This window comes from Octodon degus, unplaced genomic scaffold (assembly GCF_000260255.1).
Source record: "Octodon degus isolate 3935 unplaced genomic scaffold, OctDeg1.0 scaffold00087, whole genome shotgun sequence".
Taxonomy (NCBI): Eukaryota; Metazoa; Chordata; class Mammalia; order Rodentia; family Octodontidae; genus Octodon; species Octodon degus.
This window is the reverse complement of record NW_004524663.1, coordinates 7,615,883-7,641,284: the sequence shown is the minus strand read 5'-3', so window position 1 is coordinate 7,641,284 and position 25,402 is coordinate 7,615,883. Positions and strand designations below refer to the sequence as shown.

Here is a 25,402-nt window from a genome sequence, read left to right as displayed (position 1 = left end):
GGAGAAGAAAGTTATAAGGAACAAGGGAACCACCATTTACAGATCTGACATGAGGTCAACTATTTCTAGAAAATTTGAAGTTTAGAAGAAAAATGAATAAAACAGATACAAAAATTATTTAAGCCATGAGATCAACTAGGAATTTATTTGCATCCTTTGGGCAGTATTAAGCTCAATTCCGTATTCAGGTAGTAACTTTTAAGTTCATTAAATGTGTACTCCACGGCCCAGCCCGAAGACCGAGGCTGGGTCTTCTGTTTTCAGTGGATCTCTTCAGTCACACCCAGAACCATGCTGACTTAATTTAATGGGGGCAGGGGCAGTACCCAAGTTACATAATCAGTTAGCTATCACAATCCACCCCTTGCAAATTTGACAACTGGACATATTGCCTTAAACTATACACAGTCTCCAGATACAAAGATAATCACACCTAAAAATGTTACACTTATTCTGCATACAAACAGAAATAGACTAATTCCCTCCCTAGAATTTTAGGCAACTTTTCTTTGGATGATGCTTATTCCTAACATAGCTCAGAGGACTAAGCGCCTGCTTTGGCACACACAGGGACCAGGGTTTGATACCTAGTCCACATGGCTTGCTGGGCCCACTCAGCATATGCCTGTAACCCCAGCGTTGGGGAGGCTGAAAACAGGAAGATCACTATGAGTCTGAGCTACATAGTGAAACACTGTACCAAATATATAAAGAAAGAAAAAAATGTACTCCAAAACATCTGGCTCTGAAGATCCTATCAAATGCTCCCTTGAAACAAAAGAGCCTGAACCTGCAGGTTCAGAAATACATGAGAGAATTGCAGGAGATTCCTTTTAGTTTTTTTTTTTTTTTTTAATCCAGAGACCACTCACATAGTGAATCGCAGTTGTCAGCAGAGCCAAGAATTCCAACCATGTGGCTCTTGAGCAGGGCTACTCATTCTCAAAATATTAAAATAATGACTAAGAAATGCTGAGAAGGTAATAAATTGTGATATAATTTCCATGATTTAAATAACTATTTGCCTGGCAAGCGCAAGGGCCTGAGTTCATTCCCCATTTCCACAAAATAAATAAGTAAGTAAGTAACTATTTTTTCCAGACAGGTCAAATGTAAAGATTAAGATTATAACTTCATTTGCAGATTGTATCAGTCAGTGCTTACTAAAGAAACAGATTTAATTCAAGATACACAAATATGTAAGGATTTACAAGATCATTTTACAATGGTCATCTGCAGAATCAGGTGTGGAAGTGCACAAGAGGGCTGTCTACACACTGAGAAGAATCCAGTCAAAGCTCTGGAGTGCATTTTAGTATCCCAGGAGACTGTGTGTGAGGAGACCAACGAGTCTGCAATGGAAGGCTGAAGAGACTGTGCTGGCAGCCAGGAGAGGGCATCAATGTGCAAGCGAAGACTGGAGCTCCTCCAAAGCAACAGATGTGAGTCTTCTTTCTTTGTTCCTCTTTGATTCCGTGCAGGCAATAAGCCTGTTAGTTGGTGCCACTCACACCCAGGCTAGGTCTTCTGTCTTCAGTGGATCTCTTCAGTCACACCCAGAACATGCTGACTCAATTTAATTGGGGGGGGGGCAGTACCCAAGTTACATAATCAGTTAGCTATCATAATCCACCCCTTGCAAATTTGACAACCAGACACATTGCCTCAGACTATACACAGTCTCCAGATACAAAGATAATCACACCTAAAATGTTACACTTATCCTGCATACAAACAGAAATAGACTAATTCCCTCCCTAGAATTTTAGGCAACTTTTCTTTGGATGATGCTTATTCCTCACATAGCTGGAACACAGTAACATAGATTTAACAAGACTTAAGAACCAGCATTGTCTATCAACATTATATTGCATAGGAAGCATATTAAGAGAGAAACACTACCATCCTCATTTCTTTAACTGATCCCAGGGTCATAGCTAGTATTTAGATCTGCCTTATACTACCCATTCTATAATCCCTTGGCCTGTAGCCCACACCTCAGCAAGTCTTTGTTCTTTCATTCCTGAAGTTTCTGGACCTCTTGTCAGCCTGCCTGCATTAGGTTTTTGTAGTTTCCCAATAAACTTAATAACAAGGATTAATGCTGGATGTGAGGGTGCATGCCTGTATTCCCAGCACTCAGGAGGCTGAGGCACAAGGATCCTTGCAAGCTCAAGATTAGCCTGGGCTACAAAGTGAGCTCAAGGCTAGCCTGAACTACATAAGGAGACCTCATCTCAAAAGGAGAAAAAGCCAACAACAACAATAAAATCCACTGGGGATTGGTAATACTAAAAGGTGCCTTCCGCGATCTCCTGCAGTCCAAGTATACCTCCTTTATCCCATTTTGGAGTAATAAGTAATAGTCCTATTTCCTCTGGGTATTCTGGGTCAGTCACTCCTGCCAACATCATAATTCCATTTCTAGTTTGTTTACTCATTGGCATGAGAAGACCAAAATGACCAGGAGAAAGTCTTAGTGTCTGCGGCAACTGTTTTTGCTGTGCTTTATAGTATATAACCCTTTCTTCCTCTAGAACTAAGACTTCTAGGCCAGTAGAGCATTAAGTTGAGAGAATAGAGTAGGTCACCAGTGGTACTGGTGACTGGTACCAATCCTACTTCTACCCCTTGATTTCCGGACCCATGAATATGGACTATGTGAGCCACAAATTCAAAGCATATACAGGGGCCAGGGAGATAGCTCAGTAGAATAAGTGCTTGCCTGGCAAGTGCCAGGGCCCGAGTTCAATCCCCGGTTACAAAAAAAAAAAAAAAAAAAAAAAATCAAAGCATATACAATCTTTTGAAGAGCTGCCCCAGCCTGGCAAACTACTGCCACCTAGCTGGTGCCATAACTGAGTCTTCAAAAGACCATTCTATCTATCTATCTATCCAGCCACTTCTGGATACTGAGGAACAGCAAGACCAGAGAATTCGATAAGCATGAGCCCATTGCCTCACTTCTTTAGCCATAAAATGTGTTCCTTGATCAGAGGCAAAACTGTACAGAATTCTATGATAGTATAAAAGGCATCTGTAAGTCCATGGATGATAGTTTTGGCAGAAGCATTACACACAGGGAAGGCAAATCCATACACAGAACAAGTGTCTATGTCACGATATACAAAGCACCATCTTTTCTATGATGGAACCAACAATCAACCTAACACCAGGTCACATGCCACTTGCCCTGGGAATGATGCCATATTAGGGACTCAGCATTCATATTTGCTGCTGGCATTTGGGCATTCAGCAGTGGCTGCAGCCAGATCAGCTTTGGTGTGTGGGAGTCCATGTTGCTGTGTCCATGCATAACTTCTATTCTGCCACCTTATGAGTCCACTGAGAAATGACAGGGGTGGCTGCTGTCTTAGTTTTCCAGTTGCTGAGACAAAATACCCAACACCCAAAGTTAAAGGAGGAAAGGTTTATTTAGATCATAGTTCGTAGAGGTTTTAGTCCATAATCAGCTGGTTCAAGCAAAGGTGGTATCACAGAGGAGAAATGGTTCATGATAGGTACAAGGCAGCAGAGCAGCAAGAGATGATCACAGCTTTCTGTCGCTTATATCTTATCCAGGCTACTTAGGGTAAGTAGCATTCACACCTGTAATCCTAGTGCCCTTGAGCCTAGCATTGCACTATGAATCAATTCCAGTGTCACACAAGCTAGACCCACCCACCTCTGAAAAGGCCCAGGTATGACTGCATGAAGCTTTAGGAGGACATCTAAACATAAGCCATAACATTCTGCCCTTGGCCCCACAAAGACTTATGCACTTCTCTTTATATAAAAGGCATTTAGTCCATTTCCATGAGTTGCCAATGTCCTAACAGTTTCAGGATTGCTGAAAAGTCCAAGTCCAAAGTCTCCTCTGAGATTTAAGGCAAATTCTTAGCTGCAAGCCCCTGTACAAATGAAAAGAAAGTTAAACACTTCCAACATTCAATGGCACAAGATAGACATTTCCATTGCAAAAGTCACAAACAAGAGAATAGCAAGAAATGTAAACAAAGCAAGAACAAAATCTAGCAGGGCAAACATTAAATCCCACAGTTCCACTTCCAGTATCCCTGGCAATCTGGCAAGTTGTAGACTCCAAAGGGTTCTACCTATATGGCACTGCCAGTGTTTATAGTTTCTGTGTCCCCTCTCTGGGGCTGGCTCTGCTTCCTCCTTCCAGTTTTCTTCAGATGATCCGCATTTTTGGCTTCTCCAAAACTTCTGGAGTCTCCACTCATTCTTTGGCTTCACATTCACAGCTTCATGTGCTGCCTTTTTGGGGACCCACTACCTGGCTTCCCAGGCCTTCTTCTATCATCTGAGGGCCAGGGGGCTTGCTGATCCCTCAACTTTTGTATTTTGCATGCACCTAAAACCAGCAGACGTGGATGAGACCAAGGTCAGCTGCCAGCTGAAGCAGTAGCCAAGCTTCCTTTCTCCTCTTGGCTGTAGGGGTCCAGTACCTATGAAACAAATCCCAAGGAACATCTTTCCGAGGCTGCTGCCATTCTGGAACATGGTTCTTTGGGGTGTTCATGTCAAAGCAAAATCTCTCATTATTGTTAGGTCTGAGATTGTAAAGGGTGGAGTCCTGTTGCTTCTTGTGATGTCCTTAGGTCATCATTTCTGTTGTCTTCTACTAAAATACTTGGCTTTTTTTTTTTTTTTTCCTAGTCTTTTTGCAACCAATTTCTCCTCAGTTTCATCTTTGTAGGCCGCAATTTACTGGATCTTCTTTTCTGGCCAAATTCACAATGCTTTGTACCATTCTGCTGGGCTTTTTGCTCTTGATTCTCAACATAGATCTGGTGAAAAACCCCAACAACAGCAATGCACTGCCTCAATATTAGACTGCCTTCAAATTTCTTCTCCAAAATTAGACTCCCACCCTTAATGTTAGTCTTAGGAAAAGTCTCTGTCAAATAAGCACAATGCAAACTTTCTACCAAGATTTAACACATACTGTCTGGAGTCTAACAGACAATGAGTCCTTCTTCCCAGCAGAAATCTCTGAAGCCTAGTCTTCTGAACTCTGACCACAATCCCTCATCATGTACAGCCTGAAGTATTCAACTCTACTTTTTCAGCCAGCATCTCTGAACTTTTCCAAACTCTTCCCACAAACCAGTCCCAAAGGCTACTGAACCACACTGTCAGAAAGAGTCATAACAACCTCCCCAAATTATGGTATCAAATTATGTGTCTTAGTTTCCTTTCTAGTTGCTAAGACAAAATACCCAACAGCCAAAGTTAAAAGAGGAAAGGTTTATTTAGCTCACAGTTTGTAAAGGTTTCAGTCTACAATCACTTGGCTCCAAAGCTGGGTGTCATTACAGAGAAGAAATAGTTTATGACAGGGGAAGAAGGTGGCAAAGCACCAGGGACAACCACAGCTCTTTCTGTCCCTTATGCTTTATCCAGGCTACTTACAGCATTGCACCATGAGTCAATTTCAATATCACACACTCTAGATCCAGCCACCTGCGAAAAAGCTGCTCCTATGACCATATGAGGCTTTGAGGGGACATGTAAACACAAGCAATAGCATCCAGTATGTACAGAAGAGGTCATCTCATCCACCTCACAGTTGAAGTTCTCTGCTGAGGTCACTATTTGTTGAGTATTTAAATGGGAGAAAAATATTTTTTCATCATTTGCCCATATGGCTAAGTCCACTCACACACTACATCCCCAAATATTGGGGCACCAATTTTCCAGTCATGTTCCTTCAAATTTCCTGACTAACCAGCCAGACCATTGGCTATACCCCATGAATCAGTATACAGCCTCATCCGGCTTTTTCTTTTCAGGTATGATATACTATCAGGTGCACTGCCTAAAGTTCTACCCACCATGAAGATTTCCCTTCACCATTGTCCTTCAGCAATGTCCTAGAAAGGGGTTGTAATACTACAGCTGTCCACTTGTGGGTAGTGCCTGCATGTTGTGCAGAACCAGCCATAAACTAGGCCCTTGCCTTCTCCTCCTCTGAACACTGGTCATACGGTCCACCCCATGAGGTCATAGGTGCATGCTGGGAAACAGACAGCAATATAGCAAAGAGTCAAGGAACCATGGGCATCTGGAACCTTCTTCATGTGACTTCCTCATTTATGCCCTCTGGACTCGCTCTGGCTCAATCAGATATATGCCATTTCCACTTAATGAAGGACAGCTGCTGTGCAAACCCAACTCTGTGACTTGATCAATCAGATAATGCTCAGCTCAGGGTGGATACTCAGATCGCATGGTCATCTGGTGTGACATGGCCAACTTTTCACTAAGGCCCAGAAGTAGGCCAAGACATGATTTTCAAAGGGAGAATATGTGATTGCAGATGATGGCAGAGCATTGCTCCAAAATCCCAAAGGCCTCCACTGGGACTCACCTATGGGGGCCTACCAGAGACTCCAAACAGCATCCCACCTGGCGCTGACACTTCAAGCACCATTGGCTCTGGTGGATCATACCTGTTGGTCACCTGAGCCCCGTGACAGGCAGCCTGCACAGCATCCTGGACATTTTGCCTCTTTTTGTTCACAGCATCCTGGACATTTTGCCTCTTTTGCCCTACTCAAAACTAGCAGCTTTCCAAGTCACTCAGCAAATGGGCTGGAGTAAGACACCTATATGAGGAATGTGTTGCCTTCAAAATCCATAGACCCACTAGGTGTTGTGCCTCTTACTTGCTTGTAGGGGAGCCACATGCAACAACTTATTGTTTACCTTGGAAACGATATCTCTACATGCCCCACGCCTCTAGACTCCTGGACATCTCAGTAAGGTACAAGTACCTGACATTTTGTTGCATTTATTTCCCATCCTCTAGCTCATAAATGCTCTATTGACAAATCTAGAATGGCTGCTGCCTTCGAGTCATCTGGTCCAATCCTCACAATGTTAATGTAATGGACCAGTGTTCTCTCTCTTGTGGGAGAGAAAAATGATCAAGATCCCTACAAACTAGGTTGTGACATAGGGCTGGAGAGTTAATGTAACTCTGGGATAGGACCATGAGGGTGTATTACTGACCTTGTCAGCCATCAGGATTAGGTTTAACATGACATCCACTCCAGCATTCCTGTTTCCCTGTGCCTTTAAATCCCTAAATCCTAGCAAGTCTTATGAATAGGTATGGAGCAGAAGGTATTTGCCAAATCAATAGCTGCATACCAAGTACCAGGAGATGCGTTAATCTGCTCAAGCAAGGACACCACATCTGGTACAGCAACTATAATCAGGGTCATTGGAGCGACTTGCGTAGCTGTGGCGGCCCAGGCGCCCTTCCGGTTCTCCCTGCCGACAACATGCTCCAGTTCCTGCTTTGATTTACTTTTGGCAACATGATGGGAATGTGCCTAGCTCAGAACTATGACATACCAAACCTGGCTAAAAAACTTGAAGAGATTAAAAAGGACTTGGAAGCCAAGAAGAAGCTCCCTAGTTCCTGAGGCTGCTGCAAGCACTGCATTCCATACACACCGCTCTCCTGCCTGCAGTGGCCTCCCTGACCTTCTGTTCCCAAATTTTTCTGTGTGCTGTCTCCAGTATCAGCGATTTTCCTCTTTGCTAGACTGCATGGCCTCAGCATGAAAATGGGGTCCCAAGTCAGGAACTATTCTTCACAATTTCAGCTCCTCATGTCTTCCCATGTCTTTCTTCCAGCTCTTTGGGAGCCTCAAAGACTGAAATTATGGTGCTAGGCTGGCAGATTTGACCTTTATTTATTTTGTTTTGTTTTTGGCAGAACTGGGGATTGAACTCAAGCCCTTGCTGAGCCATCACCCCAATAGAGACAGGATTTGTTTGTTTGTTTTTTGGCGGAACCCGGGGTTGAACTCAGGCCCTTGCGCTTGCTAGGGAAGCACTTATTCTACTCAGCCAGCTCCCCGGCCCCTTTTGACCTTTATTTAGTAGTTTCCTCTCTTGTGTTTGGAATTCCTATTTCTTGTCAAAAGAAAAATTGCAATGTTTGTATAGTTGATCAGACACAAATAATGCTGAATGCACAGTTTAGTGATCATAATGGGTGCTTGTTAACCTTTGTTACTAAACTTTTTGTTTTGAACTATTAAAATTAATATCTGCAAACCCCCCCCCCCCCCAAAATCAGAGTCATCACTTGATTCAGGTCACAGTAGTCCACCATCGTTCTCCTGAACCCATCTATCATCTGTACTGGTCCAACAGGAGAATTAAATGGAGATGTGGTGGGAACAACCACCACACCTACATCTTTCAAGTCCTCAACAGTGGCACTAAGCTCTACCATCTCTCCATGGATGAGCTATCGTTTTTGGTTTATTATTTCACCTGGTGAAGGCAACTCTAATGGCTTCCATTCAGCCTTCCCAACCACAGTGGCGCTCACACAACAGGTTAGGGAAACAGTATGAGAATTCTGCAAAGTACCAAGTACATCTACGCCCAGTTATACATGCTGAATCAGGAGAAAAGACTACAGGATGGATTCCAGGACCTCCAAGAACCACTAAGCAAAGAAACGGCCTTTGCTTAGACTCCGTTGATCACCTGACCTCTATAGGTCTGTACTCTTGCTGGACGGCCACAGTGACATTGGGGCTCCTCTGGAATCAGTGTCAGTCCAAACCCAACATCTGATAGTCCCCAAAATGCTTAATCATTTCCCTTCCCCTGGTATACAGTCACCCTAGTGAAAGGCCTTAGGTCCCTACAAGGAAAGATGAGAGAAAGAGTGCCACCAGGGTCTTTCCTCAAGGGTATCCAGTATCCTCTTCATTCAAAATTCAGGGGCTACGATTAACTAATACTACTATTTGAAGCAGATTTCTGTTCATTTGTCATTAAACTTTTCTGATTATATGAACCTAGTAGGAATCTAGTAGGCTTCCTGTTATTTCACTCACAGGAACACATGTCTATTCAGTAGCATAGACATAGACCTACATGTGCCAGACCGTTCCAATCATGGTTCTGCCTCTGCCTCTGCTGTCCTTTACACTAAGTGTACCCACCTATTGTGCTAAGTGTGTGCACCCCTCCTTTGGCAACTAAATGCTGCCACTTGACCCATACTAGTCTGGGATCCAACTAAACCTACTGCCTTTAAGTTTCCCAGTTGAATAATCTTGGTGCCCACCGCAAAGCCTGGCACACAGAAAACAGCAATGCCAGGGCTCTCTGGGGATGCCCATGCTTCCCTCATGAATCTGTTTCTCAAAATATTAATGAAACTTTTATTTTTGGGACCATCCCAGGGTGAAGAATAGGTTTAACATGACAGACCCACTCCAGCCTTCCCATTTCCCTGCACCTTTAAATCTCTAAATCAGCAGTAAACTAAGAAATATCAGGCATCTCTCATTCCCAATGGGCCATCTTTTGATCCACACTTATTAATGCCTTTTTTTTTTAAACTCCAGGACTTACAACACTGAATTCAGAACCTCTGCTTAATTGCCCCACACTGTCAAACTTAACCTTCTCCAGATGTATGTTTTTTCTACCACTACCCCACACTCATAAAAGCCATCCCCAAACTTGTTCATTGGGCCTATTTATAAGAGTTGGAAATTTTCAGAATTTCTTTGGGAGACTAACAGAACTCCTCACAAATCACACAATCTACTTCTTACCCTTACCCTTAGGAGCCTTCTTTTTCTTTTTCTGAAGGGCGTAGGTTATTTAGTACAGGGCCTACAGGGTCTCACTACGTAGATCAGATTTGTAGTAATCCTCCTGTTTTCAGCCTCCCAAGTGCTAGAATTACAGGCGCAAGCCACCATGCCCAGTCTCAACCGCTGTCTCAGTGTGTCCTGGGAGTGGGGCTAGCACAGCAGGCTGAGGATCGAACCCTGGCCACTGTGCTCTGCCCAAGAAGGCACTTTAGTGCCCTGAGCTATCTGGCCAGCCCAGCAGGAGCCTTCTGTGCTTTAAGCTTAGTTGTAGGCCTGGAAGCCAAAGAAGGTGGTGAGGATGGGTCCTACGGAGGGTGAATAGCACCCTGCTTATCAACACAGGATAGGTTTCTCAGGGATGCTGGGGGAGGTCAGCACCAATGGGGGTGGAGCTGGGGACGCCTGCTGCACTGTGGATGGGGAAAATTTCTTCCTCTGGCAAAATGGTCTCCTTAGAGTCTAGGACAGTGATGATGAATCTTTTAGAGACGAATGCTCAAACTGTAACCCAAAACTTATTTATGGCAAAATGCAAATACTATAACTGAACCTGAATACTGAGGTTTTACTTTAGAAAAATAACTCAAACATTAACATCTTTAGTCTTATAATAAAAATAAAGAACATGCATGCATGCTATGCCGCCACCGTGGTATGCCACCCCTGCTCTAGGAACACATCCACAGCCTTGCCAGGATCCTCCCAAACATCTCTGTCCCTGTATGTGTGCTCCCATTCTTTTCAAATCAGAGCTTTCACCTTTACTTCAGATAACCGTTGAGGGTGAGCATTAAATTTACTGTATTTCCACCAAAAAAGAAAATTATGAAGGCCTGTGGTTGGGTTTCTGTAACCTTAGTCCTGTTCCTAGAGGAGGGGAGATTCTCTTTCAGGACATACTAAGAAACTTCTAGATTATGTATGTGTCTGGAGCTGGCAGTATGACTCTTTGAGCTCCTTATGTGCCCTTTTTTTCCCCATAATTTTATTGAGAAACAAATAGCTGTGCCCTTCTTAATTTGTCCTCATGGTTAGAAGACATTCGATTTCCTATAGATGTTGTGAGCTTCTTGTCTTCTTGCACTAGTTTGTCCAGAGATGCTAAAGCCAGCCAACCAGTATCATTATATTTCCTGCCCTACCAAAAATACCCCAAAGTTTCATATATGGGATCATTAACCTCCTTACATCTAGCAAGTGTGAATTAGGATAATCAAATGGCTCTACATTGCGTATCAAACAGTTTACTCCAAAGACTATCAAAATTCTGCTTATTATCAGAAGAGATTATGGCATCTTTAGGTCTCATCAAACTAAAAAGCCAACTCCAAGTAAAGCTATTAAAGAATTTAATTGCTGTAATTCTGGTTCTTTAGAGCCACTGCCAGTACCAAAATCTTTCCATCAGTGCTGAAAAGAGAAACACACATGTATATATATATATATAAAATACAAAAAATACAAATATATAAGGATGTACAAGATAGATGTCCAGTGGCTTCCCAGAGTCAGGTTTGGGTGAACGCAAAAGGGCCATCTTCCTCCAGATACTTAAGTAGTAGACTCAGGACTTGGGTTCTGGAAGTTTGGCAGCACAAGCCACACCCTTAACTAACAGGCTGTTCTAGTTTATAGCATACAGCAGTAAATGCTATTTTTTATTATGACTGAACCAACATGACAAAAACAAAATATGTTTACTACACTCAGGTGAATAATGCAAGCGAAGACACAGCATGGTACATCCCACAAACACTTCCTGCAAGATGACACAAAGGACACAAAACACACTCACGATCCCTACTGAGCATGGAAGTGCGAGGCCACAAAAGTATATCTGTGCAAGTTGAAACTCCAGTTATTGAATAATCCATGCAAAAATTAAGATTGTTCATTTTTAAAAACATTAAGAATGAGGGGTCGGGCAGATGGCTCAGCAGTATGAGTGCTTCCCTGGCAAGCACAAGGGCCTGAGTTCAATCCCTGGTTCCACCAAAAAAAAAAAAACATTAAGAATGGATTTATTATCGGTTTTATGTACATGAATAAAAATAAAATGAACATTTACCTAATACACAATTTTAACAACAGAAAATTGAATGTGAAAGTGTTTTCTTTGTAATAAATTTATCAGCAGCATTTTGAATACTGTTTGCCCTCTTTTTCCTCTTGAAATAACTCATGACATGGACCAAGCATGATTTCTACGCCTTGGCAAACTGCCATAGTCCTAAATTTGGATCATTCTGCCCTTTCAGTGCTGCAAAAGACCTCAGAGGTCCTTTAATTTGAAATTTTTTGGCCAGCTGTACTTCCTCTGAGATATCTTAACATTTTTCAACAAGTTCCCTGGCTGAATATTTAGCTTCTCCTTAATGGATATTTTGAAATCCTTCATCTTTCTTCATGTAAGTTCTTCATGAGGGTGTCTTCCAAAAGGTCTACTGCATAGCATTAAATATTTGATGATCACGATACACCTGCCTTCACTAATCCTTGGACTCTGGGTGCAAACCTTACACAAGTACCCTCATGAGTACTACTAGTCTCACAAGATAGTTTTAACATTAATCAATTCATGACAACTTCTAAAATAATAAGTTTTTAATCTGTGAAAGGCTTTTTCTATAGTCTCCATGTAGTGACCATTTTCTTTCAATAAGGCAACTAACTTCAACATATAGGCCTGAATGTTACTCAAATTGATTGGGATTTATTACTACTATAGTCTTCAATCTAAAGTAGATAGAAAAACTCAATTTCAACCATAAACAGCTTTCTGATCCTAGTACAATTTGAACTGATATGTTGAGTGACTGTCTTTTTTTTTTTTACATTCACTGGACTTTTTCAGTAGGCTTTGTACTATAGCTCCATGCAGACCCAGGCCCCATGGTCTTCATTTTGATGTCATCATTTTCAAACCTCCTAATCAGAAGCAATTTCCTTTCCTGCTTATTACTTGTTTCTTTGCTACACTTTCCTCTTTGGTACACAGTTCCCTCTGCTGAGCTGCTACCTTTAGAAAACATCGCATAGGTTTTTACCTGGAGGAAACAGCACCACACACTTCACTGTCTGTGACTAGACTAACAGATGCTCAGAGACCAATCACAGATACACTTGAAAGGAGAGATGTGATTGGTCACTGGCCATAGTACACAATGTTGTTTAGAGTGATCTGAGGACTGTGGAGCTGGTAGCAAAGCCTGCATTTTACATGCTCTAATTCAGTTATTATGGCGCAGTACTATAGGCTGAATGATGTCCCTCCAAAATCTGTCTGTTGAGTTTTTAGGCACCAACACCTCAGGGTGTGGCTCTATTTGCAGACAGAGCCTGTACATTAGTAACTAAGCCATGAGTGGGCCATGATCCTATCTGACTGCTGTCCTGCCCGGAAAGAGTAGGACATGGATTCATACAGGAGACAAATGTATGTAAAGGATGGGACCATCTGCAAGCCAAGGAAAGAGGCCCCAGAGGAAACCAAACCTGACAACACCTTGATCTCAGTCTTCTGGCCTCTAAAGCAGAGACATAATAAATTATCTGCGTTTAAGCCACCCATCTGTGATTTGTTATGGCAGCCCTGGCCAGCTAATGTGCTGGGGGAATGGTGTTGAACTGTACCATAGCAATGGAAATGTGTATATCCTGGAAGGGTACAAAGCAAGCTGCCTGGATGGACCTGCAGTGCATTCTTCTGAGTGAGTCGTGGAAGACCTTGTCTTTCTTGCTGTCCTGTTAACCTGTGGGAAACAGCTCCACCTAGAGCTTCTGCCTCCTGGTCAACTTCTGTCCTGAACACACTTGAAGAAAATGGAAGTCCCTCGGGGGCAGTCTTTAGGTTTGAGCAGGGCCTGGTAAGAGGGTCTCTGCATACACAGAACTATAAGCGAGTGAATGAGTGAGCGGCTTCTTTTAGGCATCAGAACTGCAGATATGAAAGAGTGCATCTAACTGGTGTGGTGATTGAAACGGAATCAAGAACACAGGCATGTAAGCCAGACAGAGAAACTGTCCTACACAGAAAGGATGAGTAAGCAGAGGACAAGGGGGACAGGCAATGAGTTTGCTATGTACAAGAAGGAGCTGTCCTGGGCTGGGGAGATGGCTCGGTGGTCTAAACACCTGCCTGGCAAGCAGAAGGACCCAAGTTTGATCCCAGGTACGACGTGCCATTCTGGCTCTGGAAACCCAGGCTCCTGCGCTCCTGTGAAACAAAACATGGTGGCGCACGCCTGTCATCCCAGCACTGGGGAGGCTGAGACAGGAGGATCAGTGTGAGTCTGGGCTATGTAGTGAGACCCTGTATCCAAGAAAGGGGAATGAGGGGGAAGAAAGGAGAGTGAGTGAGAGAGAGAGCAGTGAGAGCGCGAGCGAGCGTGCCAAGCGAACTGGACCCCCCACACAGAGGCATATACCACACAAGCATATATACATGCAGGATACTCAGATATATAGCTATGCACATATTACAGGGCTCTCTCCACTCAAAGTTAAAAAAAAGCAGGAGAATGTATGGTAATTTCACATCCAGTTTACTCTTCTAAATATATTTTAATGTTATTTGTCAAGGACGACTGCCCAACATTATTTAACAAAGTTAGAAATTCAAAACAAATTTTAAAAAATGATCCTAAAGGAAAAAATAAATTTCAGTACTGGTTACTTAAGAACTATATATATATATATATATATATATATATATATATATATATATATATATATATATGCGCTTGCAAACAAAGTTTATTGCCATGCAATAAACTTTTTTTTTAATCATAAATTTTATTTTTCCTTTAGTAGAAATCTTTAATTTTAAAGAACAAAGAAGTAAAAGCAGAGGTAAACATGACCAGGGTTTAGTAATAAACTCGTAAGTTTATTGTGGGTTTGCCTGGTTTCCAGAGCTAGTTTTGTTATCCTAGGCCAGAATAACAGTTTTACTGGGACTCTGAGGCTGAAATCAAGATGGGAAGAACGGGGTGGCAGAGAATGGGACATCAGGAGACCTGGCCACCCGAATACCCTCAGTGGCTTACCTAATGATAGACAGAGGGGCTGGCTCCAGCTGCCACGGCCATACAGAAATAGAAGCCGGTCACTAAAACGCTCTACAGAAAGTGGCCCAGCTAGAAAAAATGTTAGAAGGTGAATACTCTACAGTCCCTGCAGCTGAAGGGAGTTGAGGCTCCATCATTGAGTTCCACTGAGGACCCTGACCCAGGGAAAGACCCCCAGGTCTGAGGGAGTCGTTTCACAGTTCCTTGTGTCAGGGCTCTTATTCCTACAAACACTGAGCACACACACACAAATGCATCTCTTTAAAAAAAAAACAATTTTTAATCCGGCTGAGATGTTATAGTTTGAGAAGTTTATACACCGCATGTTTTGTTGGTATCATATTCTCAGTCATTCTAAAAACACCCAAACTGGAAATCCTACGTCACACATTCTGGGTGTCATTTTTGCAAGAGAGAAGACAGTGTGCTACTTAACAGACTCAAACAGGCAACTTCAGCCTCACACCAAAATATGCAGCAGTCACATGTCATGTTTTCCAACTAAAATCACCACCTGTGCCCACCTACTGTATCATTTTTCACCTTAATGGGTATGGTCACTCAGCAATACATCACTGGTTAATATTACTGCAGTGAAGAAGAACTTTGATGTTCTTTCTTTATAGAGTGGAGGGGGCACAGTCACAGGAAGGGGAGGTCACTTTACCTTGCCTACTCTTGCCTGGCCTCCCTCCCATAATTAGACTTAATAGCATTGATTCTCTATTTTTTTTCGTAATCATTATGGAGTATGTCTCCTTGGTTAGATCTTAGCTGCCCCTCCTTCACCACGTTATTGCCATACTCATATTCCTGATTTTTTCAGTACAACCACTGCAAGCCTATCTGGAACCTGCAGACCACAGTGACCTATTTTACCCAATCAGATTCACCATCTCCCCCCCCCCGCCGCAGCGTGGGCCGGACCCTCTCCCACCCCCTCCGGAGGCCCCCCCCCCCTCCCCCCCCTCCCCCCCCCCCCATAGTTTAAAAGGCTGTGCTCCCAGAACTGTTAAAATCCTGAGCCCTGGGGTATTAGGACATGGGGCGTTTGGGAGGTTACTAGGTCTTGAGGGCAAAAATCTCATGATTAGAAGTAGTATCTTTATAAAGGGCTGAGGAGATGGCTCTGTGGCCTAAGTGCCTGCCTGGCAAGCAAAAGGTCCTGAGTTCCACCCCCAGGACCAAAAAAGAAAACAAGCAGGCTCCTGAGGCTCTCCTCATCTCACCAGGGGAGAGCAAAAGGAGGCTTCACCAGACACCAAAACTGCTGCTGCCTGGAGCTGGGTCTTCCAGCCTCCAGAACTGTGGGAAAGGTATTGCCGTTGTTTATAAATGACCCAGTCTAAGGTATTTTTGTTACAGAACACTGGGCTAAGATAACAGCCATGTACCTAGCTGCTAGAGGCGGGAACACACACAAAGTGCTCAAGGAAGCCCGCTACACTTATTCCTACTGCTCATTTCCCTCCCTTCTCACCACAAACCCTTTCCTACGCCTGTCCACGTGCACACTGTGTATGTGTCACATGCTTTAGGGGGCAATGCCAGTCCCCCATCAGCTCACTCTGATTTTCCTTACAGGGTCCATACCTTCTTCACCTTTCCTCAATTCCCTTATAGCACACTCCAAGGTACTGGGTGGAGGAACATAGATACTATGAACATAATTGCATATAAAGTCGACTTTTAGGCAGGGACTCCTGGAGAAACTGCTCTGAGGTGGATAACCGCTTACAGAACACTAATAATGAACTCAAGCCTGCTGGTTCTAGATATTTCTGTCATCTTCAAGCTCTCTGTTACCAAACTCCTGATAGCACTCTGCATCATCGTTTCCCACCTTCTCTTTACTGTCAAGCTCCAGAGTCACCTCCGGACCACACTTTGTGACCACACAGTATAACTGCTAGGCACCCTCGGGGACACAGTTTTTCAATAACTGCCACATGTTCCCCAATTCCAATACAACTTAATCTCCTCTACAACCTACATCATTTACTTTCTCCACCAGTGCTTTTTATAAAAAAAACTCAAACAAGGCTGAAAATATAGATCAGCGGCCACAGGGCCTGCCTGGCAAACACAAGGCCCCGAGTTCAATTCTTGATGCCAAAAGAAAAAAAAAAAGTGAAACAACTTTATCATACCAAAATCTCTATACCATACAATTTATAAATTTAAAATGTTAGATGCAACAGACCCCACGAGTTGAACAACCACAACAGCAATTAAACTTAGGTTATTTCTGCCATCCTGACCACTCTCCCCACTAACTCATGATAATCACTGAGCCATTCTCTGTTTTCATAGACTTCCTTGTTTAGTAAGTCACTTCTTTTCTTTCCAAATAGAGCATGTTCACAACAACAATAAAGACCTTAACATATCCAAAGAAATGTAAATCTTCTAAAGTGAGCTCTCAAACCTTATTAGTGTAAAACTAAAGACCAACAACAAAAAACACACAGTACTTAGAATATAGCTTTTCTTTTTTCTGTCTCCTCTCTATGAATGTTTTCATATGAGGCACACTGTATCTGATTACTGCCTAACAGTAGGTCTAAAGTGCATTCATTTTCCTACAAATGCCTCAATTTTATCTTTATTCCTCCATTATTTTTACTTAAAAATCTCTCTTTACTATACAATGCTATAGCTGGGCTTCTCTATCTTGTCTAAATTTTTCTCCCCCAAATGCAGACTCTCCCAACTTTCTTTTGGTCCTTATTGCCATTTCTCATGCATTATAACACACAAGTGTAAGTGGCCAGTGCCCCTGCCCAGCCCAGAGCTAGAACGGCCAATGAGTTTGGTGTCCTCAGCAGCGAAAGGCGAGTTTCTCCCTGCCCCTTGAGGAACTACTGCTACAGGGCTTCACAGCTGCCCTTCCAAACAAGGCATAAGCTGGGAAGCTGTTACTCTTACCATTCCGGCAGAGGGGCTCCTCGGTGGACTCTGGACGGCCTGGAGATAGATCTCCACGTGGTGAACGCCTTCTCTCTCAGCAGCCCCAACTACTGAAGTCAGGTTGCTTGAGAGAAATCAAGCCCCTCCATCCGAACTGGACTTCCTATCTGCCCTTGGGCCTCCAAAAACTATTTCCTGTACTTCTCTTTGGAGTTACCAATTGGGATTTCTGCTGTTCTAGTGGAGGTCTCAGATTAAGTTTACTGCTTTTCTTCTAACCGCGAAAATCTTTCTCTCCCGTGTCCTTCTGTCTGATCTAACACAGCATCACCCCCCTCCCCTGGAGCCCCCCACCCTCCGCCATCACCTGGGCTGGGGACTGGTAGAATCATGTTTCCCTCCTCACACCCGGCAGTCTCAGCACTCACCCCATAGTTTGCCTCTAACATAGTTCACGAACAACAGGCCTCCCGGCTTGGACCAAGTCTCTCCCACAGTGCAAAATGTAATTAATGGCCTCCCTTGGGGACTTTCCCCACCTCCTTGCTTGGGCCTTTTCAACTAACCTTTACAATGCAAATGATTATCTGGTCTCCACTCAGGAGGGTGGGCGCCTCCATTCATTCTCTCATTTTAAATTTGTTTGGGCCCTGACTTCTTTCTCAGTTCAGAATAAAGCTCAAGTTTAGCCTTCCGGTCTGGTTCCTTCCTAGCTTTTCCTCCCAGTTTTTATGCCTATAAAAACTCCTAAGCATCCAATGCACAGGGTCGCTGGGTAGAAGCCACTTATTTCCAAGCCTCTTTGTGCTGCATTTGGCCTGGAATTCTCCTCTGAATCCCCGTCCACGTAAAATCATGCTCATCATTTGAGAAGAGGTTAAAATGCCATTTTCGTTAATATCCTACTCAATCCGTCCTTCCCTTGTACTTTCAGAACATAAATATTTTCACTCAATTGGTTTAATCATATTTTTTAGAAGTTTGTTTTGTTCAAAAATGTACTTGAATTGCATGAAAGTATGAAATCTCTTCCGGAAATTTTTCTAAAGAGGTATTTTAATATAAGAAGCTTCCTAAGTCGGTTAGACTGATGCCTTGCTCACCGGTGGGACCCAAATATCTTGCTGAGAGAAAATGAAATCGGTGTCGTTTACTCCTCTCCTTTCTCAAAATGACAGGGTTCACCAAGGAAGAACTCCCAACACCTGGCTTAAGTGATTACTACTCAAGGGATACAAAAGCACAGTAAATAACAATAAACCAGTTAATAATGTGAGACGACGACCTCATTTTTTAGTTTATTCTGCTCTGGTTCATCTCTTTAAAGTGCCCTTATGTTTTAACTGTCAATATTCAACAGGCTGTCTTGCTTCGGTTTTGAGAGATAAATGACTGGTGGGGAAAAAAAGGTGTTCAATCCTATAGACAACACAAGATCACCCTGGGCAGAGAAAAGATCAGCAGCCCTTAGTGCAAAAGTGGAATGTAAGATAAAGAAGAGGGTAGGCACGGGCCTAGCTTCCCCAGAAACAAAGCCAGTGAAAGCTGCCAAAACTGACGTGTGGCTCTAAAATGTCCAGAGTCCTGCTGCTCAGTTCAAGCAAATCCACAAAGAAGAACCCTTACCAGGAGGAGCAGGATTAACAGCCTTCATATTTGCTTGGCATCCCCTCCGGGAGGCTGTCTTAAGGCTTTCCAGTGCAAGATCTCCCAAGTCACTGGGATGACCTCCTCCTCATCTGACTTGAGCTCCTACACCTTTTCCAGAAGTGGAGAGAATTCACAAACCAGGAGAGCAGGATGTCGGCTCCATGGGCAAAGAGGCTATACATTGTGTAAGCACTTTCGTTTTTTAACAAATGCCCATGGTCTCCACAGGTTTGCCCAGATATTCATCATTAAAGTACAAAAGGCAATAAACAGCAGTTGTTGCAAAATGGATATACCTGTGATATAAATTCCAGACCTGTTCTCCATTCTCATAAGGCTTCTCCATGGGAGGCTTAACTCCTTATCTATAAAATGGGACAATACCTAACCCAAGTCTCTAAGAGGATTTACAAAGGTAGTGTACTTATAGCATCCTGCCTGGCAGTATCTAATATGGAGAAGGGAGAAAAGATGGACGCTAAGAGAGAGCCAGGTTAATCTGATGGAAGGTCTTCCTGAAGGGTGCAGCTCAGTGGCAGAGTGCGTGCCTACCATGCCCAAGATCCTGCGTGCAAACCCCAGTACTACAAGAAACAATGTTCTAAAAATTCTATGGGAATGAATTTGGGTTATGAAATCCTCCTGAAAGAGACAGGGGTGATGCCTGCCTTTGACTTTCTAACAGTAAAAAAAGCACCAATTACATAATGCAAGACAGGTGAACCCTGTTTCTAAAAGAGAAAGAACAAACACCATCTGAAACACCAGAGGCCTGTTTAGGGAGAGGAAACAAAATCCACTATTCCAGCATGGGAGGGCATGCCCCCACCTATCCTGTGTGGTCAGAACAACAAGAACACAGACCGCTGGCACCAAGTGCCCTGTAAAACAGGGCGTTCTCCTGGCAGAGGGGAAAGACAAGACTCACAAATACGCCAACAGGCCGAGGCTTGATGAGCACCCCTGGCTGGGCCTTCCTGAAACTACTGGTGCTAAAGATCCGAGACTCCCAGCAGGTTAAGAATGCTTCTGATTGTGATGGGGAGACTTCCACTGGGCTCCTTCCACAGCTGGGATACACAAAGGGCAGTCATGCTGCAGGTGATTCTGTTTTCTTTCCAGCACTCTTTAGTTTTCATTTTGACAAGGAAACGTCTTCAAGTAAATGCCTTCCAAGTAAACTTTAAACTTTACATAAAAAAAAAAAAAAGCTCCAGATGTTCTGGATAAGGATTCTAAACCATGGAAAGACAGAGCTCATAAAAAAGTCAATCCCCAGGTTCATGTAGCCAGTAAGACAATGATAAATATTTATCAGTGAGCCCCAAAATGTTCATATCAGTGATCTCTTAGGAAGGCTGACACTGGTTTACTTCTCAATATCCGTCGCCCTGTGCATTCCAATGACAGGCACCTTTTGGCCTCATGAGGTATTGGTTCCAGCCCCCCCCCATATATAATCTACACAATATTCCCACATACTTAAATCTCTAGATTACTTATAATACATAATGTAAATGGCTAAGTAAATGGGTACTGCAATGTGTTTAGGGACTGACGACAGAAAAATCTAACATGTTCAGAACGGACACATTTGTTTTCAGCATTTTCATCTGTGATTGGCTGAAGCAGGTGTGTGACCCACAGACACCAGGAGTTGACAATATCATGACATGAGTGCACTGATTTTTTTAAAATTTTATTTGTGTGTGTGTGTGTGTGTGTGTGTGTGTGGCCAGCTCAGCCCACCAGGGGGCGGGGCTGGCTAGCATGTGGTGCTGGGGGATTGAACCGCGGTCCCTGTTCTTTGCTAAACTTGTTCTAAGTAGGTGCTTTAGACCACTGAGCCATCTCACCAGCCCCTGTATTGATTTATTTTTAACTTAAAAGTAAGTGCAAATGGGTTTGGTCTTGATGGTTGAAGGAAAATTTGATTCTTCAAATGAACTGTATCAGTCTATTTCACTGCTGTTATAATTTCTTCTGCACAGTGCTTGAGGGACAGTATGACCAGCTAGATGCTGACATCTGGAGGATTATACCTATCTGCCATGTGCAAGGTCCTAGGTTCAATCCTCAGTGACAGGGAATAGCTGGCCAGTGGAGTGAGTTCTGGGATATATTTTTGGTTTTGCTTTTGGATAGGGTCTAAGCTCCTAGGATACTTGGAACTCTGGATCCTCCTACCTTAGCCTCCCTAGTGCCAGGATTACAGGCACATACCACCATGCCTAGGTTTAGTAGATGACAGCGTGCTAGGCAGTTCTAGGTCTTGGTTTATGCAGAATTGCCTAGGCCTTCCACCACAAGAGAAGGAACAGAGCTCTCTGTAGTGTGGCAGGGCAGGTGCTCCCTTCACTGGCTGTGCCATGCTGGCATTTCATCCACTGGGTCCCATTAGCACCAGGACTGATTCATCTCAGATCTTCAAATGCAAAAACCAGGTGAATGGAGATCTACCTACTGGATCAAGTACAGAGTCCACAGACACTACAGAACCATTTGTGAAGAAGGATTGTTGACAGCAAGACTAAGACCAGACAGAAAAGTCTGAATTCTTGTTCCTGAGCACTGTCCCGCTGAAGTGGAGCCAACCAAGGCTAACCCACATCATTCTCTAGGATCACCAAAGGTGAAGTTGAACAGTGATACAGCAGGAGAGACAGGCTGGGCTTGCTTTCCCACCCCAACTCCTCCATTCATGTGCACAGTCCAGAAAAGCAGTTAAGGCCCAGGAGGTAAAGGGACCTATGCAAGATGTCACATGGGCAGACAGTGACAGATCTGCAGTGAGAACACTCTAGATCTCAAGGTCTGACCTACGATTTTGTTGCTGTTACCAGCAGTGAGAGTGGAAGAGAAAAGAATCATTGGCTGTCTCCATGCAGTCCAACTTTTCAGGGAACACCATTCAAAATAATCTTTGGAAAAATATTCCACATGGTCCAGGGGAACGGTATTGAGGCAGTGCCACATGTGAGAATGTGCTTCCTGTGATAGACTATGAGCGTGATGACCTTCAAAATTTTATTCCAGTAGAAGTGGCAGTGCAAGAATCAAGCTTTGCCCAAAGCAAAATATTATGCTTCCGTCCATAATTCTTTTTTAATGATTCTGACAATTCATTCCTTAATATAAAATAAGAAAGGAAACCACCAAAAAGGCAGCATGGCATTCCACTTCAAATCAGCACACTCATTTAGGGAACTTTCTTATATAAGATTGAAAAATGAAACCCAATTAATTTAGTGCTTTTGTGTGTCTCTTAACTTTGATCTAGACAAGCTATATTAATTTTTTTTTGAAAAAGAAATGCAAGGGCCCAAAGCTAGAAGACAGCTGTTACAAAATCTATGAGGGTTTTTGAAGAATAGGTAAGTTAAAGTAATGGTTGTAGCTTTGATGCATATTGAAATAATCTTCATCATTGTGTTCTGAAATGAGAACAGAGCCTTCACGTTCCTGAACGGCTCAAAAGTACTCTTCTGTCAATGTGGCACAGCTTTAGAATTCTTTTAAGTAAAAACTCCTTATGAGAAGACATGGATCACTAGAATCTAATGGGAGAAATGCCAGTAAGTTTTACTAGTAAGAGAGAAGGCAGGTGACTTCTGACTCTGTCATGACAATGTGACCAATCTGTTCTCTTCGCTCTTGCTTCTGTCCAGGATTTCACTTCTGCACGTGCTGAGTTTGTACTGGAAGGGCAATGCCACTCTAGGTTCTTCGATGGAACTGTGGAAGAGGCAGGTAAAGACCCTGGTCTTCCTGGAGCTTAATACTGCTGGGACAGGACAAATGGATGACCTTTAAATAGAGGCAATGGCCATGTAGAAAACTGATTTATGAGGTGTGGCAATTGATAGCAGAGGCTATATGGCCTTCAGCGAGCGTGGCCAGGAAGGGTGTCTCTGGAAAGAGAGTTGCGCAATGCTAAGCGGCAGGCCTCAGGCATGAAGAGCCACAAAGACAGTTCTTAGGGAGAAGCTATCCAGACAGCAGGGAAGGAAAAGACCACAGCATCGTGAACCACGCTAACCCTCAGTGGCCTCCTGGTGTAAGTATAGTGAAATGCAGACACTTCCTCCTCTGGAAGCCTGAACCTTGCAAGGGACACTTGTAAGTATCATCCCCAGAGGAAAGGCATTAAATCTTCAGCATTAGGAAGACTTATGTGGTTTACATTCTGCTGATTATCCGAGTACTCAAAGACACTACAGTTAGTGTCTGCATTTCACTATACTTACACCAGGAGGCCACTGAGGGTTACGCAAAGACTGCAGTAAGAGCTAATATTTGCTCTGGAAGGTTTCCTGACTCCTTTGGGTGGCCATCTGAACTCTTCTGAATACAAAGGACAGCCATTCTCTGCAACATCAAGGATCTGTCAATGTCACATGCCCCCAGATCCTTCTTATTTTGGTACCTGAACCCTCAATCTCTTTCTTCTGACAATGGTGAATGAATGGGCTCTGCTGTACTTCTGCCTCCTGTGGGGACAGGCAGGCTTGGCCAAAACCTCACAAGCACAGGTGTTGCACGTGGAAAGGCTGGGTTCCCCAGACAGCAGAGGGAAGGGGGAATCCAGCTGCCTTCTCTGTCTGGAGATCTTACTCTTTGGCCAAAGATGCAGCCACCTTCTCCTCCTCTGGAAGCCCGAACCTTGCAGGGGATGATTGTAAATATCATCTCAGAGGGATGACATTAAACCTTCAGCGTTAGAAAGACACATGTGGTTGAAACTCTGCTGATTATCCGAGTACTCAAAGACACTACAGTTAGAGCATCTCACACTCTGTTTTTGTCTCTGTTAATTCCCATCTGTGCGTACTTGGAAACCTGCTCTTGACAAGCTCTTCAAGCTGGCTGACTGTGCAACAGCATTCCTAATAGCATTGCTAAAGTCTGGCTCTTAATTGTATTAATGAGGTGGGCCAGCGGTGACTGTGAGCCACACCACCACCCTTTACAACACTGCTGTTCCTGGCTTCAACACAGTGTATGGAGAGCTTCCCCTGACCAACGTTCTCTAGATGGACAGTGAGTTAAATCTGCGTATATTCTTGGATAAGAAAACAGGAGATAGAGGCTGGCGAGATAGCTCAGCAGACTAAAGTGCCTGCTTAGGCAAGATTAGGCAAGTACAGGGACCCCAGTTCAATCCCCGCCCCCAGGGTAGGCTGAGCTGGCCACTGAGACGGGTTGTGGTGGCACATGCCTGTAATCCCAGTGCTGGGGAGGATGAAAACAGGAGGATCCCTATGATTCTGAGCTGTGTAGTGAATCCATGTAACAACCAAATACATTTTTAAAAAAGAAAAAAAAAAAGCAGGAAATGATCATTATTAAAACCATCGTTTAAAAAAAGTAAAAACAAAAATAGCTTTATGCAACAAAAATAGCTTTATGCAATTTTAGAGTGGGAAAATTTAGGCTTAATTTAGATGGGTGGAAGGGTCCTTTGAAGTCAAAGTTTGTAAAAAGGACCCAGGTCTTAGTCTGGGCTGTACAAATGACTGCTACTTTCATGTGTCAGCTTGCCTCGGCTAAAGACGCCCAGATAGCCAGTGACACATCATCATCATCACCTTCATCATTATCACCATTTTGGTACTGGGAATCAAACTCATGACATTGCGCTTGCCAGGCAGGTGCTGTGCCACTGAGCTACAGACCTGGCCATAAGTAACATGGTATTTCAGGAAGTGTCTATGACTGAATTTCAGGAAACAATAATCATTTGAATCAGTGGACTGAGTAACGTTCTCCCCCTCAACAGTGCAGACTGGGATCATGTGGTCTGCACTGAGGGCCAGAATAAAGCCAAAAGGAAGATGGAAAGTAAGTTCTTTCTCTCACCTAACAGAGCTATGACATCCATCTTCTCCTGCCCTTGGATTCTGGAGCCCTTACTCCTCAGGCTCTTGGAATCTGGGGCACATATCAGTGGCACCCCACCTCCATCTCCTGACTAAATTATACACTAGATTTCCTGGCTGAAGGTATGTCATGGGGCTTCTTCATTTCCACAATTGCATGAGCCAATTCTCAACTAATTTCTTCTCTTTTTTTAAACATTATTTTATTTTATTTTATTTATTTATTTAT

At 43.4% G+C, this 25,402-nt stretch overlaps 1 protein-coding gene and 1 pseudogene across 1 annotated transcript in view; one reads left to right on the top strand and one right to left on the bottom strand.

Moving 5' to 3' along the window:
* Positions 1-25,402, bottom strand: part of Smarca2 (SWI/SNF related, matrix associated, actin dependent regulator of chromatin, subfamily a, member 2) — a 189,710-nt gene that overhangs the window by 35,384 nt on the left and 128,924 nt on the right. The gene's annotated exons all lie outside the window — the stretch shown is intronic.
* Positions 7,277-7,457, top strand: LOC101580514 (annotated as a pseudogene).